General features: G+C 39.0%; 1 long non-coding RNA gene across 2 annotated transcripts; it reads left to right on the forward strand.

Moving 5' to 3' along the window:
* Positions 77 to 14024, forward strand: LOC110390363. Of its 2 annotated transcripts, none has more exons than XR_002433720.1 (6): positions 77 to 193; positions 1086 to 1122; positions 9098 to 9222; positions 9439 to 9577; positions 11690 to 11851; positions 13410 to 14024. It is a non-coding gene; the product is annotated as an uncharacterized LOC110390363 (long non-coding RNA). The 2 variants fall into 2 exon arrangements; XR_002433719.1 differs by lacking the exon at positions 77 to 193 and adding an exon at positions 226 to 919.

The raw sequence follows: 16241 nt of genomic DNA on the forward strand, positions 1-16241 counted from the left end.
TTTAAACCAATTTAAAAAAAAGTTGAGAGATCTAAAAGATATTTTTTTCTATATAAAAGCTGTGTGCCCTACATGCCATAGCTCTTTTGTTAATAAACTTGTTTGTGTTTATTGACATCCATGGGTAGGCAAGTTTCTGACCTCTAATTGGCTATGCTGCCAAAATAAGCCCACAGAGTTCTTCACAGCAGTGGTAAGTAAATCTTATATGTTCAAAACTGAAGCTGATGGCTCTTTAACTCGGCACAAGTGTCCTGTATGCTGTGCAGCAGGTGTCTGGATTGCAGACTTGTTTTCAGCTTGTAATGGACAAGGATAGATGGTCTGCTGTATTCAGGGAATCCTGACCATAGAAATTGGAGCAGATTTTTGCAGGAAAGAAGGTCATTGAAGAGTGTTTCTACAGCTTTCTCCTGGGTGTCACACCTTGGAGGATAATTAACTAGTTAAATCTGAGCAGAACACAACCCCTTTGAAAATTCCCTAAGTTTTCATTCTCCTTCATCCTGTGACTTCTGTAAAAGTGTTTCAACTTTTTGCCTGTTGTAGGTGAGGAAGTGCCTAAAAATGTACACAAGGTGATAAGTGGCATGCTCAGTGGAGGTAGAGTTAACCTGGGAAAGGCTCAGCCTTTACAGTGGCCCTTCCTCCCCCCAGATTATGAAGTTCTTAAAAAGAGCTAGTCAGGTTTCTTTGCAGGCTTTGGTGTATCTGATGAAAGGGGAGTCTCTGTATAGCAGCTTTTGTGTTCCTAAGCTCTAGAAATCTTGGAACCATTTGCTCTTTCTACACTGAGCTGACTACAGCTTCAGGGCAGAAGAGAAGAAAGGAAATTTTGCAAGGTCTCTGAACCGTGGAGCAGACAGCCCCTCTGACTTTGGATCTGAATCAGACATAGCAGTTCATCATCTGAACAGAGGTCAGCAGGTGAAAACTTCTACTGGAGGGTGAGAATCGGGCCTAGTGCTTGTGGGTCGTAGGTGATTACATCATGTGCTTTCAGCCATTTAGAACAAATGACTTTTCTTATGACTGATGATAACGTGCAGTGAACAAACAGGGTTTCTGTTTACTCTTCTCTACAGACAGGATCAATGCTGAAGTGTAACTGTGAGAAATAAGGTATGTGTTTATATTGACTTACTAATTAAATATTTGGTTGCACGTATAATAAAATCTCTTTCCCTAAAGCTGTGAAGCTTGACATGTATATTTGTTTGAACTTTTGGGACTTTTTTTTACCATAATCCCTCAAAACAATACAAGCACATTCAGAAGATTATGACTCCCTGGATTGCTGAATGTATTCAGAGTTCAAACAGAAACAAAATCTGTTTTGCAATCTCATTGTGTAAGGACTGTTTCCGCAGGTGTTGGGGGAGAGGATAAGGAAAAGTGCTGAGTCTTAAAACTGTTTAGTACGTACTTGAACATAAGAATAATGGACAGCCAGGAAACAGCTTTTCTCCAGGGGTGTGGTTTTCTTAATAGCTGTGTGATTTCTCACTAAATATTCACAGGTCCGGGATCAGTGCTGAAGTCCTGTGACACACCATTGGGTATAGGGGGAAGGCGCTGCTTTAAAAATAGCATCCAGTGTCACTGAAAGCCATCCAGGACCAGCCCATGAGGGAGCTGTATATTTTTAAAGCCTCTCTTCAAGTGAGGAATCAGAGCTACTGCATCTGCTTTGAGGTTTTATTTTAGGTTTGGAGTATTTCAGTAGTTTTTTTGTTTGTTTGTTGTTGTTTTCTGTTAATTATTTATTTTGTTGATTCTCACTTTGGGTTTCTGCTTAGGATGACGACTCTGACTTCAAAGCCACAAGGTGCTCTGGTTGTGTGGCACAGGCAGGTCACAGGAGAACTTCATCTATTCATGCTAGGTCTAGGCACATCTGCAGTTAACTGTGGATGGCAGTGGGCTCCACTGACCCCCTAGGGAACTGCTTAGAGCTGATTGGAGTGGGTACATCCTGGGCTGAATCAACAGTGCCCTAAGAATTGCAAGCCGGCTCTCAGTGAAGAGAACTCCCACAATGGAAGAGCCCTGCAATTCGTCTTAGCAGATACAGACAAATGGTGAGGTTTTGACTTTGTGCAAGGGAACTAAAATAGGAAACAGACCTTTGCTGCTGTTTGTTCGGGGCGACTTCCAAAAACAGATGAAGATGTGACACTAACAAAGCATATAGGCACTCCAAAAGGAACCTGTACACATGATGGGAAAGATGATAGATTACCTCACGCAATGTTTTGTTTTACAGCAAATGTATTTCCTCTGGCTCCTGAATGAAATCAAAGTAAGATATCCCATATATTAACATAGTAGAAAATCAGATCCTCACCCACTGAATCACCTAGCATCAACAGGTGTGGACAGAGAAAATAGGAGGCTACCAAAGTGGTTATTTTAACTACATTCCTCTGTTTTCAATGGTCATAAGGGTGGTTTTTGGAGGGACATTGATTTTTAACTTTCATTTTTTTGCTGTTTTTGTTCATTGTGTTAGTCTTATCTAAAACTCTGAAGTTTTTCAGAGGCAACTGGTCAGAAAGCAGTCAACCACTTCTGAAAAATCAGCGTTTTTTTAAGTAAAAAATCTGAAAGATCTGAAATCTGTTTTTAGCCTTCTGAATTTTTGCTGAAATTTTACCATCTACACTTTGTAAATTCATGTATTTTAATTCTGCATTCAGTTCAAAATATTATACTTTAGAAGAACACAACAAATACAGCCTTGTAAAGTCAAAACAAATGCAAACAGAAGTGTTTTTTTTTGTTGTAGATGAAGAAAAGTTATTAGTGTATGCTTTAAGTAAAACAATACATTAAACAGGAGTTCTCTTGAAGTTAGTGTTTCCTTGTTTTCATTCTCAAAAAATGAAATAATTTGATTAAAAGTTTTTGCCTCCAAAACATGACATCCATCGAAAGTTACCTGAAACCATCACTCCAGTTTTACAAGGAGAAGGGAAGACAAATGTGGCTTTCTATTGCCTGCAGGGATTATTCTGCCTTTAGATTCATGTTTGATAATGTGTTGAGTTGAATCAGAGTAAAGATAACCTATCACTCCACCTGATAATAAATGAAAAACAAAAGGATTAATTAGTTCAGACAGTAAGAGAGAGATATTCCATGGCAAGGCACACCAGTTTGTATACATGAGAGGGAGGAAGTGGTTCAACTGTTTCTAATGAATTTTACATTGATCATTGCAACAGTCTGGGAAAGGCTGCTAGGCTGTTTCTTCTTAACTGAATGAACTACAACATGCACAGCTGAGCAAGGATGAAGTGTCAGTTTAGCAGGCTGACACGGTGTGGTGTATGAGTGAATGTCACAGCATTATAAGTGCTTTTTCCCACAGCCAGGATCAAATATATTGCATGGGATGATGCTTGTGGAGATATGCCCTCCTGCCTTCTTTAATCCCACTGCATAGACCCTAGGTGAATAGAGTGGTCCTAGAAATTGCACTGTCCTGGGCAGAAACCTGCCTGAACTGTGTGATCTGCAGTCTGCTGAAGGACTCCTTTGGGTTTTATTGGTCTTCAAATCCGCCTGCTGGAGAGTTGGTAGAACATGAACATGAAAACTTCTTGAGAATGTTTCTCAAACAACAGGCAAACAATTGGTAAGTTAAAATCATCGACCAATCTGCAGCCAAATCTTTGCTCATTAATTTCACTCAAGTTCAGTTATGAGTTTTAGCTTTCTCCGCTTCTGTCAGGGATGATGGACAAAGTTGATGTTGCATCCAGCTACTGACAGAGGCTCCATAGAGGAAACTACTGTATCTGAAAGGAAGGGATTTCTGAGGGTGCAATGAAGTGTGCAGAAGTGCTGCATCAGGCACAGATTGAAGGAGTGGTGTTCCTTTCAGTTTTATTGGCCCCAATTTGCGTTTTGCATGAAAAGAACACTTAATCCTGCTGAAAAGATGCTGGAAGGGTTGCACCACCCAGCTACAGCTTTCACTGTATGAAAGAAAGCACTCTTTGAAGCAAAAAAAAAGAGACTAAAATCAAGATTTTGTGGAGTTACCCAGACCTAAGCTTCTATAAAAGAAAGTAACAATTACTACTGTGAGCTTTTCATCGTCTCTTGTGAAAATACTCTGCCTTCATTTCTTTGTGTGGAGGGCAAGACACTTCATAAATATCTCATGAATCCATTTCCTCTTCTGTTCTGTATGTCAGTCAGTCTAAATCCCTCTTGCACCAATCACAGCTCACCTGGATGTGCTCATGAAAGAGGTGTTCTGGAGCTGAAGTAAATGTAGGTGAGCTGCAATTCCAGACTGGTGTTAAAAGAGAGTGTAAAAGCAATGTGATCATGAAAAAGGTCAGGCAGCTTCAGTAGGACTGAGATGTTCAAATAGCTCTGCAGTGTATCTGGGTCTCACTTCCTTCCTGACACCTGCTGAAGTCTGATGATGCTGTTTGCTTTCCTTATAGTTTAGCTACTGTCAAATAATAGAAACCTCCTTGGCCTTGTAAAGAGCTTTTATGACAGAATAAATCAGAATGAAGGGTAGACTTCACACACAGCAGGGGAGCAAAGGGGAAAAGCAGCTGAGTCCTTTTCTTGCTATTATCTGCAGGTATGAAGGACTGTGTAACATTAAATCAAGCAACAGCATACTGGTGTCACTAGTTCTTATATCTTTTGCCATTACCAGTCCTCAGCTAACAAAATTCATTAGAAACATCTGTTCAGTTTACCTAATGCCAATATTGATTCTGGCCTCGCCCTGCCTGCACAGAATGGAGGAATTTCATATGCCATTAGTTGCTCTTTCACAAACACAGTAGCGTACATATTTGCTTTATTTCCCTCCCCCAGAAACATCCAACAAGCCTTTGAAGCAACTGGTGAACCATGCTTTCTTTCCCTTTCTCTTACCAAAGGCTTGTTTGTAGGTGTGGTACCAGCAGTCAGTGACCAGGCTGATAGGTTAAACACAGAAGAAAAACAAAACAAGACAAAACCAAAGTGCCAGACACCTTTGCCCTGCTCAGACATTTGGGTTTGGGGTGACGAGGATTGATGCTAAGCTCCATTAATTCAAAGAGCACACAGTCAGCATGTTGAACATGATGCTCCTGCAAGAGATAGTTACACTCAGAAAGAGTATTTGCAAAGAGTAAAGGAGCGTTTGGGAGAGAGAACCTGTGGTTTTAGTACTTCTTGACTGGTCTTTAATCAAGGGGAATGTGTGCCAGGTTAGAACATGGGATTTTGAAGATGACTGTGAGAGAGCAGTGTTGGGAGAACTGGAAGTTAGTGGCATGTTCAGTGAAGCTGGGATTTAACAGAAGATGTAGACAAAGACATGCATGTTCCTGGAGAGGGAGACATGGGTAAAAGAAAAGGAGTTGTAGCTGAATTTCAGGGTGATCAAGACAGGTACAAGCTGGTGCCCAGAGATTCTGGAAGAACATACAGGATATTGCCATGTGGTAAGCTCCATCCCACAGTTGTCCCAGTAAACCAAGACCAGCCCTCCTGACTCAGTGGCCCTAGCTCTTGTTTCATGCAACAGGGACTGAGCTCATAGTCTGGCACAAGAGATGTCTGCTTTTGTTGTGAAACAGCATTCAACTTCAAATGTCAGATGATGAGGCAGTTCTCATTCATAGTCTTGGGTATTTTTTTTTTTACCTTTGGAGGGAAGAGGAGGGAAAGATACTAAATAACTTCTATAAAAATTTTTGTATTTGTACCAAAATTTCTCATTACACCTTTATTTCCTATTGTTTTTTTTCCCTAATATTTTCTATTATTCTCTAAAAATAAAAAATTTCTGTTATTAAAATCTTGATTTAATAGGTTGTTTTTTTAATAAGCCTTCTGTATCTTCTCATAGTATTTCATGTTCACATTCATACTTCAGACACATTTTCAAGCAGTACAAGGAGATATTATGGTAAAATAGCCAGATGCTATCGCATTCATCTGGGATCAACAAGATAAAAAAGAAGGAGGATAAGGCTTTTATGTAAGCACAGATTGCTTGCAACAAAAAATGCATATTGTACACTAGAACTAACAGTGCATTAGCTAAAGGGTATAAAAGATCCACACAAAAGGTTTTCCTTTTCCAGCCTCCAGAATGCTTTCAGGCACTCTTGCACGGCCCAGAGTTTTTAGTTTGTGAAATAACAAGTCCAAGATAGCAACTTGACATGACTTTATCAATGCTTTAAAAAAAAATCCATTTTCTTGAAAATTTTAGAAGCTGTGCAAAAAGCACTGTGTATGTTCCAAGGCAAGAAACCTATAAAGTTCCCAGGAATGATGGGAATGGGGCAAGAAGAAAAAGTTGTACACAACTAAACTTAACTAGAATATAAGTGTGAAATAGCTGTCTTCTTCAGCCTGCTCTGGAGACTGAACTGAGGACATCAGAATTAAAATACAGTGCACTGTCAGTTGCAACAGAGAAGCCCTCTTACCAGGCTTGCCACAGAGTCAAGCTCTCTGCAGTCAGGTGAAAGGTGAGCCTTCAAAACGCTCATTAGTGTACAAGAGCAAGTGTTAATAACTTATTTTCAGATTTGTAAAAGCAGGTGAAGAGAGTGGAAAAGAAAAGCGCTCTGGGTTTGGGGAACAAAAACAGTGAGGTAAGAGAGAGAAGACAAACTTCTTTTGTCACATTTTAAAATGCAGATGGTGACCTGGAAGGGATCCAGCTGTGTTTACGTTCAAAATCTGCACTCCACCTGGCACAGAAGGGCAAAATCTATTTGCCAGAGGTCCGGCCAGCCTGCTGAGGAGAGCTTTACATGAGGAACTGGGAAGAGAGTGGATGGCCCACAGCAGAGTGAGCAAGTGGTAGACCATGTAGGAAATGAAGAGGGAGGAGAACAGGAGAGATGTCAGGAATTACAGTGTGGCTGTTACACACCTTAAGTGTAGAATGAATAACTGCTGGGGGAGGTGATAATCAAGGGAAGCCTTGGCTGCAGTGACCTTGAAGTAGTCATGATCAAGATCAATGGTCACAGTCTTGCAGAGGAGAAGAAGGCAAGTAGCAGAGCTCAGACCTGAGGCTTGAGGTGAACAGGGCTGTTCTTATTCAGCAGAATCAGGTAGGTGGAGTAAATAAAAGGCAGTTCCAAAAGGCAAAGTAGCTCAGGAAAACTGGCAGGCCTTTAAGGACAGCATCCTTCAGGCATGAAAACACTCGCTCTGATACACTGGCCAACAAGCAGGCCTATTAGGGGATCTACTGAATAGGCAGTGAACTAATGGCAGAGCTCCAGCCCAAAAAGGCAGACTACAGGATGGGAGAAGGGACAGGCTGCAAAGAAAAAATTCAGAAATATTGCTGTCACCTAGGGATGGTGTCAGTTGTCAGAGCTTAGCTGCAGTTGAGGCTTGCAAGGGATATCTAGACCTTCTGCTATTTTACTGGCAGAAATAAGTGAACAAGGAAAATGTGGGCTACTGGAGAAAGAGATGGGTAATTCAGTGGCAGTGGACACAGAAGTGACAACATCTGCTTTCTTTGCCTCAGTCTTCACCTGCAAGGTCTTCCTGATCTTTGTGCTTAGTGAAAGGAGGAGGAGAGGGACCAGTTATGGATGAAGGTCAAATAAGGAATGACTTGAAAGAACTCAACCCACAGATCCATGGGATCCAACAGGCTGTACTTAGTGTGCTGAGAGCTGGCTGATGTTCCTGCAATGACTCTACATTATTTCAAAAGTCGAGATGACTGGGGGAGGTCTCTGATGGCTACAGGAAAGCAAATTCCACTTATTTTCAAAAATGGAGAAAAAGATGAGGCAGGACAGTCAGCCTCACTTTTGTGCCTGGAGCATGTCCTTTTGAAAAACACTTCTTCCCACAAAACAGAAGAGAAGAAAGTTGCTTGGAAGACTCTGAGCAGGTTAACCAGGGGTAAATCTTGTCTGGCTCAACTGATTACTTTCCATAATAAGATGACTGGATTTGAGGATGAGAGAACAGCTGTGGATATCATTTGTCTCGAGTTTAGCAAGGCTTTCTTGACTCTCTTCCACAGTAGTAAGATATCCACAGTGGGACGCTGCAGTCCATATGAGTGAAAACACAAATGAGTAAAATGTTTCGTTGGTTGGGCAGGCAGGCAGGCTCACAGAGGCCTCTCTAAGCAAGTTCAGAGAGGCTCAAAGACCTACAAAGGCCATGTACATGTATTTTAAACTTGGCAGGGGCAGACAAGGAAAGTAAACAGCCTGTAATCTTTTATTCAATTCAGTGTACCTAGGGTTCTGCAGAAATTTGAGTTTGTAATTTGTGCATGCCTCATTCCTAATTATTTCTGGGGGAATATAATATTATATAGCAACTGAGTGTGCTGAGGGGCTATTGCTGAAGAACCAGAGCTAATAACTCTAATGGAGGGCTTAGGTGAACAGCTAAATTTCAGTTTAAACTACCATTGGACCCCTCAAATCTACCATCTTGTATTTATATGAAGCACCCTCATTCCAGTGCCTCTGAAACTAGAAAAAGGGAAATAACAGTTAAATGAAGGCTTTTCTTTGCCTGTGAGGATCCAACTCTGATTTTCTGATGGAGTTTTGTCTTTCTTCTGCCTTCCCTTTCCTACAGAGTCATACCATCCTCGTAACACCAACACAGACATCAAACCATCCTTTCCATCTTTTGCATTCAGAGCAACAGTGCACTGTCCTTTTATATTTTATACCTAGAAGAGAAGTGATGGATTGGTCATACAATTTTGGAACTGTTTTCCAAATATCCATTTAGCTACCACATTGACACTCACCATGTTTAATCATATTGCTATGCTTGGTGCTCACTTGAAAACTTGAGGCTCCATAGTTAAGGAGGTGGATCTTCCCTTTAATTCAGAGAATGTTTTCTAATAATATTAATTAAAAAAAACTAAAACAAACAAAGAAACAACAACAAGTCAAAGCCCAGGCATATCTGTAAACCTTGTTGTTATAACCCTATATTTTTTAGGTTGTGCAAACTTACAATATAGGCCAAATTCCTTTAAAACCCAAAAGTCAGCCCATTAACCAGTGTCAGGGACATGTGAATTACTTGATTTCTTCTCCTACAATTGCAGAAGCCTGTGTGTTCATCCTCACAGATCCAGCTGGAAGGACGATATCTTCAGGGATATTTCTATCTCCCTGCAATAATTCAAATGACTATTGGAACAACGAGTGATACAAACAAGACTACTTCCAAGTAAGATCATTCGCATAAGTCAGGACAGTTGCCATAACTACTATCTCTCCAAAATCTATAGAGCAAAAATAGGAGCACAGAGCCATAATGTGTTCTTCAATAGAGAAGTCAAATAAGATATTTGAAAATGCATGGCTTTCATCCACTATAATGAAATTTCTGTGTGCATGGTGCAATGATGTTTTCAAATTCACCCAGTTTCCTCTTTTATCTTAGATTTTCCAGCTCTAATCCCGTCTCACGGTGGAAGCCAAAGTCTGTGGAGCAAATCAGAAGAGCAAATCTGATCTAATTTGAGTATATTGTGTAAGCAAGACTGTGTAAGCAAGTTACGTTTTGTGAAAAACTTTGTCTTGTAAGTTTTGTTTGCTTTTCTATTTTCCTTATTGTTTTGGTCAATATCTTTCTACTTTTATTGTTGTTAACATAATTGATTTTAATATACAATTCAGCTGCTAAGAACATTTCAAAAGAATAACTGAAACTCTTGAAAAAAAAATAAAATAAATCTTTTGTGCTCAAAAATTCTTAAGTGGTCGGGGAGATGTAACAAAGAAGACCACAAACTGTGTATTCAGCACCACAGAAAATTATGCGCAGCAGGCAGAAAACAACACAAGTTGTTGGGTTTTCATAATCTTACCAGGAATAACAATGACAGGAAACAAAATAGCATGATATATGTGTTTATCTACGCAAAATATAAATGAACAAACCTATATGAAAACTAGAAAGAAGTTGTCTGCATTATTTAAGAAGGAATTGCTTTCTAGAGGGAAATTTAAGTGGACTTGTTTGCAGTGCTGAAACAATGTAATATTATCGATTTTCCTTAAACACAATATTAAATCAAAAGTGCTTGTGGAAATTTAGAAAGGCTAACATAGGGTCTGTGGTTATGCTGGTGCCTGTGTTCTTTAACTCAGAGGATGTCTATTTTGAAAGATACAATAACAGAGAACCTCCAAAGAGTCATCATGTGACTCTCTCACAGCAGAATGCCATGGCCATCTTGCTTCATGTATTCTGCCCAGCACAGAATTTAATCACATTTCTCCGCATATTTGTATAGGCAATGGACAAAGCATGCTAATAGCAAACAAATTATACGCTTATTCCTAAAAGCTATGAAGTGAAAAAAAGGAAGGAATTATTATGCTGGGCAGCTCATCTGGAATGTATATCAGGATATTTCCCGATAACCCCGTATGGGTTTTGTTTGTTTGTTTTGTTTTTGTTTGTTTTTGGGTGCTGCAAATAACATATGGCGACAGATATTGTCTTTTAGGAAAGAAGTGTAAGATCTGGTTCCTAAAATGACGTGAGCATGATGGAAAAATCTGTTTATTACTTTTGAAAAGTCTATCCTACAAGGACTGCCTCACAGAAGGAGGGACCCTGGTAGTTGCTACTTTGTAGGCAGAGCATTAGGAAATTTGTGAAATCACAAAGACATTGCTTTCTCTACTTCAAAACTTATACATGTGATTTCACCTAACTATATGCTTTTAATTACTAGACCACCCGAAAAGTGTTCTTAATGTGCTAGTTCACAACTCCCATATTTGCAAATTATTTTTAAAGGGATGGATGTTGCCTTTCAGTGAGAGGATAAAAAAAAACTTCACTGTCTGCTGCTGTTTGGGTGGTATGAACATTACTGTATGTTCATTCCCATTTAGGCAAGAAAATGAAAAGGAAACTGTTAAGTATGTAATAGACTGTGATTTGATATAGATCATACTGCCGTAAAAAAGCAAGGCCCTTAAATTATCTTATAATTAGACACAAAGAGGTGAGGCAACATGAACATTCAAAGTAGGCTGCTAAAGGACATCAGATTTTCAGCTTTATGTAATATTAAATCTTCAGCACTTTGCAGGGAGATCGCGTTTTGTGGACTGGACGGTGTTCTTCATTCTGTAGGAAGGAAAAACTGAACCTTTTTCTAGCCAGGCATGGAAATATGTGTACATGTTTCCTCAGACATATGACATTTTCTTAGTTTCAAACAACTTGCTGTATATTTGAAAAAATAAAAATAAAAATCCGTGGCAAACATAACCTTCTCCACAGACAAAACAAAACAAAACAAAACTGAACTAAACTAAACAAAACCATTAGTGAAAGCAGATGAACAAAACCTGAAGAACAGATAACACAAGTTATTACAGGGGCTTAAAGAAGCAAATCGGTTGTTGGACTCAATAGGGAGTTAAGATAAATGCAGACTTTTCATGTTAGGTATCAAGAGAGATTTAACTAGCAGACTGTTAACTAAAAAGCTAAATTTCAGCTACTGCTTTTTTTCCACTGGTTTGTTAGGTAGTGGGAGGTTGTTTGTTTTGTTTAACTTTGTTTATTTTCCCATTAATAAGTTTGCAAGTACTTCCAAAACACATTCCATGTACAGCAAAGAGCAGCCTGTCAATTTTATCAGAATATTTTTCCTTACCATTTATTTCAGAGTTAAGGGGGAAGAGCCCAAGGAAGCAGGTTCTGCTGAACTTCAGTTCCACAGCTCCATGCCTCTGTTTGCACATCAGTGAATGTGTGTTTGTCTACAAAATCCTCATTAAGTTCTGCCCCCTTCACTGGAAACTGCAAAGTTCTTCATTTCAGTATGCGGGTAATTGTGGGGCAGTGGGGAGGCGACAAGATTTTACTATTTGGACTACACTCCTATATGATGATAAAAGGAGAATAAATACTTGTGATAATCTCAATGCCTGTACAATAACTTCAGTGAAAAGCTTCACAGAATATCTCTATAAAAGAGTGTATGTGTATGTTAACTGCCCGTGGTCTGATCCTAATATTTCATTGTCCTTTATTTGGAAGATTCCAATATTTTTTTTCTTTCTTTTTGTTGGTGGTGGTAAAATGAAAGCAACATAGAGTGTAGCTTATTATTAGTTATGTTCTATTTCTTAGGTGCTCTTATGGTTGTTACATTTGAGAAAAGATATGCAGTATTTTTTCTGTTACTTGACTGAGAGATTTTTCTTTCATAAATCACATTACATAAGAAATTATTATCTAATTGGTGTTGCTCCCTTGCCCACGGATTTGAAATATACTTTCAGCAAATGTAGTCTCTTCCTCAGGAAAACGGTATGATCAAGTTCTCATTTTTAAATCAGTTAAATGACTTGTACTTAAAGATATGCATGAGCTCAAATGCTTTACTGTCTCCTAGGGGACCAAATATGTACTTTTCTGTTACGTTCATGAAACAAAATAACAATGACAGCAAAGACATCAATGTAATATTCCCCCAGTGACTGTGAGTGTGAAAAGGTGCACTGTTCTCCATTATATTCTCAGATGGGATAAAATAATCTTAGTGACCCCAAACACCTTGGCATTATTTGCCATTTAATTTTATTCAAGTAGTGATGATGCCTGAACATCAAGGATAGATGGCAAGGTCCTTGAGAGATTTCCTTGACCCAAGGTAATTTTTCCACTGGAAGCATTTGTCGTTGCTTAATTCAGTCAAGGATGTGCTATATGAAAAGTTATCCTCTGACTGAAACTCACGTTGCTGGGACAGATTCCAGAGGTCTGAGCTGGGCCAGAAAACTATGCCTTACGGTATATGCTATAGCACCCCTTCCCTCTCAATCCCTCAAAGTAAAGAAATAAAAAAGAACCTCCGAAATTGTTAACATGTGAAAGATAAGATAACAGCCTTCAGCCAAATCCTCAATTCAGTCCTCCCTTTATTAATTATAACATAACAGAAAAGCTGGCACACATATCTTGGCTAAACATGCAAGCTGTTACTCCTATGATAGATGATGATCTTGCACTAGCCAATACACTCATGTGGCCATACCACTATATATATTCCGTAGTTGTTTCCTTCCTGCTAGATCTGACTTTCTGTAGTATGCATGTCCTTCATCCAAAGTGTATTGTTAACATAAAACATATTTTTATGATATGCACATGACCAAGAATAATTAACACTGTATCCCAAGGGGATAAATGCTAAAATTTAATTTATTTCTGTTTATTATATCACTACTTCTTTACAGATGTTTTGTCATTACCAAGTATAATTTGTTTCAAAATATTTAGGGATGTTCTGGAAGACTGTTGCTTTGAAGAAGGGGAGATTTAGCTTTTCCAGACTGGAGTCCTTCTGCAATATGATTTGTCTTTTTTTTTTTTTTCCCTAGCCACTTTTGACCAGTACAAGAGCACATTAAAAACACAGCATTTCTGAGGAATCCCATCTGAATCTTTGCTGCATTAGTACGAACATTCAGAGAAGAGATTCTTCTGGTGTTCTGTGGTTGGAATCAGCTTCAGGCATGGTTTAGGTGTATAATAGTTTATGAGTGTTTCCTGAAATGGTGAGGTGAAATAAAAATTAAAAAAATAATAATAATGAATGAAAAGGACTCAATTTTGAATGTTAACACTGTATGAAGTAACACTAGAAGCTGTGTTTTGTGTTATGTGTAAGACTGTTCTGTCAGAGATCTCTAGGCTGAGCCATGGTTGGTAAAATATAGGAAGCCTGCTTTGAATAACAGATCACAGAACAAACCATGCTTGCCTTTCTCCTTGTCTATGCTGGAAAAGACTTAGGATTTAAAGTCTCAATCAATCATTGATTTGTTTGGAAGTGAAGGAAGCTGAAATTAGTCTAGGCTCCTACGTATCTTTGCAAAAATTGGTTAAGCCCTATTTTTTTAAGAAGAATTTAGAATCAAAGAATCATTAGGGTTAGAAAAGGCCTCCAAGATCACCAAGTGCAATCATCAGCCCATCCCCACCATGCCCACTGACCACGTCCCTCAGTGCTACATCCACACGGTTCTTGAACACCTTCAGGGATGGTGACTCCACCACCTCCCCGGGCAGCCTGTTCCAGTGCATCACCACTCCTTTGGAGAAAAAATATTTCTTAATATCCACCCTGAACCTCCCCTGGTGCAACTTGAGGCTTCTACCTCTCATTCTATTGCAGTTACATGGGAGAAAAGGCTGACCCCAACTCACTATAACCTCCTTTCATGCAGTTGTACAGAGTCTCCCTGGAGCCTCCTCTTCTCCAGACTGAACAATCCCAGTTCCCTCAGCCGGTCCCCATAAGACTTGTGTTCCAGACCCCTCACAGCTTCGTTGTCTTTCTTCAGACATGAATATGGCTAAGTATGGAGATCTGACAGCTTGCTATTCAAGTTTAATACTACTTATCACCTACCTCTTTATTTTGTACACTGGTACAAAACCAAAGCAAAACAAAGTAAATTTAATAAAAACAAAACAAACAAACAAAAAATCTGCAACCTCTCTCTTCCATTTACTAAGCTGTCTTTCCTTTTGAGCAAAGCTCACATTTTACTGTCTCCTTGTCTCCTACATTCCTGTGGCACATTATTGTCTCTGGTTATTGATGTAACTCTGCAAATATTCATTGTTAGATGCTGAATCTTGTGAACTTCATGAATGTGATAAAGTTTGTTGTGCTGGAGTTGCCTTAAGTACATGACTCTTCTCAGTGAGATCTTCTGTAAGCTGTAAGCAGGGGAGCTACTCCTTCCCAGTAAGTTCATCCTTGTGATTTGAGAAGGAATGTCAACAGTAGAGAAATGAGGGTTGCAGCTCCTTTTTCTTTTTTTTTTTTTNTTTTTTTTTTTTTTTTTTTTTTTTTTTTTTTTTTTTTTTTTTTGAGGGCTAGAGGAGACCTGTGGTTTAAAGCTGACAAACTCCGTACATCTCATCTGCAATAGGATGACCCAAGATTCATACATACATTCTGGCCATGCTTCCTCCTGACATCTGTACAGTCTCTTTTGCTATATTTTTACAGGTGAAAGAAACCCTGCATGAATGGAAAAAAACAACAAATTAAGCTGTGGCCAGCACCGATGCTATAAGGGATAGTACAAGCTGCATCAGGTAGTCAGTCTGCTTCCTTGCATTTTATGCATAGAAATAAAGAAGGTGGATGGCCCTTTGAACAGCAGGAAAGAACCTTAACTCCAGTACTTGCCCAAGGGGCAGTGATTCAGTATTTTGAAGTTGAGGTTGCCATGCCCTCCTTATTATCTTTTTGCTAGATTGTTTATTTTTTTTCCTGAAGTTTAATAGTCTTTGGTTTTCAACACTTTACATGACAATTCATTTTTTGTTGAGACCCCCTCAAAAGCATTTTGAAGCAAATTTTTGTGTTACCAAATTGCACATAAAAGCTTATGTGTGGCAAATCCCAGAGGAACCCTTCAATCAGTGTATTTCAGTCCACATTTCTGCCTATTGGTCTGGCACAAATAATTCACATTACGTTTCAGAAAAGCTGAAAAACTATTCATGGGTGGGCTAGGCTCTATCCATTCAACCCATCTGCAAAAACAAAAGTTGAGGCTTCCACTAATCTATTTAAATGCTTAACTTCTCCTCTCTGCTAGGCTCTGGATTTGGCCTAAATTGATACATGCATGAATGTCGGACAGTGAAAGAATACTCTGTTTGGGAATGGGCTCACGCCTATGCTGAATGAAAAGAATGAAACATACCTTGGAAATTTTTGCCATTGCTTACTGAGTAACTTGTTTAGATCCATAAGGGACATATTAAAAACAGACTGAGTTATAAATAAATAAATAAATAATAAAAGCTGGAGAGTCACTGATGAGTATATTCTGGCTTTCTTTTGCAGTGCATACACAAAGGATTTGCTGCATACTTGGAAGATGACAGAGAACTCTCTAGTATGAAAGAAAAAGGCATATGGAACATATTGATTCTTCATTGCTTTGAATGAAACAACTTCATTTTCTGAAACAACAGTAAGTGCTTAGCAGGTTCTGAGGACATTTAGGGTGAAGCACACATTCATGCAGGGTGTTTTGAACTACATAAAGTTGACTGCAGAAACATACATGAAAATACAGCCTTTCTGGGTGCCACCAAGTCTGCCTACATTCCTAGAAAACACATGTTGTAATAGGATGAGAAGACAGAAGAAACGCCCTAAATCATCTTTCAGACCTTTAATA

Source organism: Numida meleagris, chromosome Z (genome assembly GCF_002078875.1).
Source record: "Numida meleagris isolate 19003 breed g44 Domestic line chromosome Z, NumMel1.0, whole genome shotgun sequence".
Classification (NCBI taxonomy): domain Eukaryota; kingdom Metazoa; phylum Chordata; class Aves; order Galliformes; family Numididae; genus Numida; species Numida meleagris.